Raw genomic sequence first — 3557 nt, forward strand, 5'->3', positions numbered from 1 at the left:
GGCGGGGCCGATCCAAGGACCTCACTAAACCACCCAATCGGTAGTAGCGACGGGCGGTGTGTACAAAGGGCAGGGACTTAATCAACGCGAGCTTATGACCCGCGCTTACTGGGAATTCCTCGTTGATGGGAAACAGTTTCAATCCCCAGTCCCGATCACGAGCGGGGTTCAGCGGGTTGCCCGCGCCTCTCGGCGCAGGGTAGGCACACGCTGATCCGCCCATTGTGGCGCGCGTGCAGCCCCGGACATCTAAGGGCATCACAGACCTGTTATTGCTCCATCTCGCGTGGCTGAACGCCACTTGTCCCTCTAAGAAGTTGGACGCCGACCGCTCGGGGCCGCGTAACTAGTTAGCATGCCGGAGTCTCGTTCGTTATCGGAATGAACCAGACAAATCGCTCCACCAACTAAGAACGGCCATGCACCACCACCCACAGAATCGAGAAAGAGCTATCAATCTGTCAATCCTTTCCGTGTCCGGGCCGGGTGAGCTTTCCCGTGTTGAGTCAAATTAAGCCGCAGGCTCCACTCCTGGTGGTGCCCTTCCGTCAATTCCTTTAAGTTTCAGCTTTGCAACCATACTCCCCCCGGAACCCAAAGACTCGTGGTTTCCCGCACGCTGCCCGGCGGGTCATGGGAATAACGCCGCCGGATCGCGGGTCGGCATCGTTTACGGTCGGAACTACGACGGTATCTGATCGTCTTCGAACCTCCGACTTTCGTTCTTGATTAATGAAAACATTCTTGGCAAATGCTTTCGCTCTCGTCCGTCTTGCGCCGGTCCAAGAATTTCACCTCTAGCGGCGCAATACGAATGCCCCCGGCCGTCCCTCTCAATCATGGCCCCGGGTTCCAGAAACCCACAAAATAGAACCGGAGTCCTATTCCATTATTCCTAGCTGCGGTATTCAGCGGCGACGGGCGGCCTGCTTTGAACACTCTAATTTTTTCAAAGTAAACGCTTCGGGCCCCGAGGACCGGACACCCAGTTAAGGGCATCCGGGGGGCGCCGTGAGGCAGGGGTCCGGGACAGGCGGTGGCTCGCCTTGCGGCGGACCGCCGGCCCGCTCCCGAGATCCAACTACGAGCTTTTTAACTGCAGCAACTTTAGTATACGCTATTGGAGCTGGAATTACCGCGGCTGCTGGCACCAGACTTGCCCTCCAATGGGTCCTCGCCCATGGGTTTAGGATACGCTCATTCCAATTACAGGGCCTCGAAAGAGACCTGTATTGTTATTTTTCGTCACTACCTCTCCGTGTCGGAAATGGGTAATTTGCGCGCCTGCTGCCTTCCTTGGATGTGGTAGCCGTTTCTCAGGCTCCCTCTCCGGAATCGAACCCTGATTCCCCGTTACCCGTGGTCACCATGGTAGGCGCCGAATGTACCATCGAAAGTTGATAGGGCAGACATTCGAATGAGTCGTCGCCGCCGCGGAGGGCGCGCGATCGGCCCGAGGTTATCTAGAGTCACCAAAGCGGCCGGGGCGGCCGGAGCCGCACCCGGATGGGTTTTGGATCTGATAAATGCACGCGTCCCCGACCCCCCGAGGGGAGCCGGGTCGGCGCTCGTTTGCATGTATTAGCTCTGGAATTGCCACAGTTATCCAAGTAGCGGGTGGAGCGATCAAAGGAACCATAACTGATTTAATGAGCCATTCGCAGTTTCACTGTACCGACCGTGTGCACTTAGACCTGCATGGCTTAATCTTTGAGACAAGCATATGCTACTGGCAGGATCAACCAGGTAAGCCGCCTTGGAAGGAGAACCGCGACACGCTGGCTTCCTACACACGGGTCTCGCTCCGCCTCGTGGCCTGGGGCCCGAGGACGGCGCGGCCGCTCATAGGGCGCGTGCGGAACCCTCCTCCTCGGCAGAGGTGGGGGGTTTGTGGCCGCTGGGTCGAGGCCGTAACCGGGAAGGGTGCTTTTCGGGCGGGGAGGAGCGAGGCGTAGGTCGGTCTCGAAGACTGGACCGGGGGGTGTCGGCCACCCCGACCGTCCGATTCCGGAACCCACGCGCCCGCGTCCGCCGCCGCCGTCGCGGACATTCGTTTCAGACGGGCCATCTGAGTCTCCCGAGGTCGACGCGGCCTGCTTTCCCCGGAGGGAGGCCGCGTCTAGCGTCGACGCGCAGAGCGGGGAGGAGCAAGCTGCCCAAAGCGGTCTCGCGACCGGGCAGGGGCCGTCCCCAGGCGCGTCCAAAGTTCCAATCGACCAGGCTACCCCGAAAGTGACGGCCCGGAGGAGGGGGAGCGCTCCTCCGGACCCCGGGCAACCCGGAGGCGCCCGTTTTTTTCTCGTCCGTTGCCTTTTCTCCGATACCTTGTCCGAGCGGGGCCGTTGTCCCCTCCTCGACAAAACCCCGAAGGGCCGTTTTAGGACCGTCTTTGCTCCGACAGGAGCTCCGTCGCCGGGGACGGATTCTCACGTGCCCGAGACAGAGGCACTCTCCCCGGTCGCCAGCCGGGGAGACTCGTGTACGTGGTGACCCGGGTGAACCGCACCGTTTCGGACTCTGTCCGTTTCTTTAGGAGGATCGCCTGCCTGCCTCCTTCCGCGGGCCGCCCGCCTTCTCTCACCTTGTCCGAGCAGGGCGCTTGTCCCCTCCTCGACAAAACCCCGAAGGGCCGTTTTAGGACCGTCTTTGCTCCGACCGGAGCTCCGTCACCGCCGACGGATTCGTACGTGCCCGACACCTAGGCACTCTCCCCGGTTGCCAGCCGGAGAGTCTCGCGTACGTGGGAATCTGGGTGGACCGCACCGTTTTGGACTCTGTCCGTTTTTTTTCCTTCGCCCTTTCCTCCGTGGGCGCCCGCCCTCCGTCACCTTGTCCGAGCGGGAGCGTTTGTCGCCCTCCTCGACAAAACCCCCAAGGTCCGTTTTAGGACCGACGTCGCTCCGAAGGGAGCTCCGTCACGCGGACGGATTTGACCGTGCCCGAACCCGAGGCACTCTCCCTGGGAGTCTTCCAGGGAGGTTGGTCGTTGTGGGAATCTCGTTCGTCTGCAACGGACGGTGTCCGTTTTCAAAAAGTTTTCGGAGGTGCACCTTCCTCCGTCGCTCCAGGGGTGAGTCAAGCCCCCGGAGTCGTTTCGCCCTTTACCCAGACCGACAAGCGTATGGTTCTTTTTTTTTTTTTACCTCGGGATCGACCCCGGACGGCGAACCACCACGCGCGGGTTTCCTACACACGGGTCTCGCTCCGCTCGGCCCTGGGGCTCGAGGCGGCACGGCCGCTCATAGGGCGCGTGAGGAACCGTCCGTCAGGCGGGGCCAGGGTGGGAGGCCTCTGGATCAAGGCCGTAACCGGGAAAGGTGCTTTTCGGGCGGGGAGGAGCGGGGCGAAGGTCGGGCTCGAAGACTGGACCGGGGGGTGTCGGCCACCCCGACCGTCCGATTCCGAATTCCACGCGCCCGCGTCCGCCGCCGCCGTCGCGGACATTCGTTTCAGACGGGCCATCTGAGTCTCCCGAGAGTCGACACGGCCTGCTTTCCCCGGAGGGAGGCCGCGTCTAGCGTCGACGCGCAGAGCGGGGAGGAGCAAGCTGCCCAAAG

The 3557-nt window shown here is 61.8% G+C and overlaps 1 non-coding gene across 1 annotated transcript in view; it reads right to left on the reverse strand.

The window, feature by feature from the left end:
- Positions 1-1749, reverse strand: part of LOC143710560 (18S ribosomal RNA) — a 1863-nt gene extending 114 nt beyond the window's left edge. The window contains exon 1 of the ribosomal RNA XR_013194589.1: positions 1-1749. This exon is cut by the window's left edge and continues 114 nt beyond it. This is a non-coding gene — a ribosomal RNA (18S ribosomal RNA).
- Between the last annotated feature and the right edge of the window lie 1808 nt (positions 1750-3557).

This window comes from Siphateles boraxobius, unplaced genomic scaffold (genome assembly GCF_051911475.1).
Source record: "Siphateles boraxobius isolate OS27281-9 unplaced genomic scaffold, OSU_SipBor_1 478, whole genome shotgun sequence".
Classification (NCBI taxonomy): domain Eukaryota; kingdom Metazoa; phylum Chordata; class Actinopteri; order Cypriniformes; family Leuciscidae; genus Siphateles; species Siphateles boraxobius.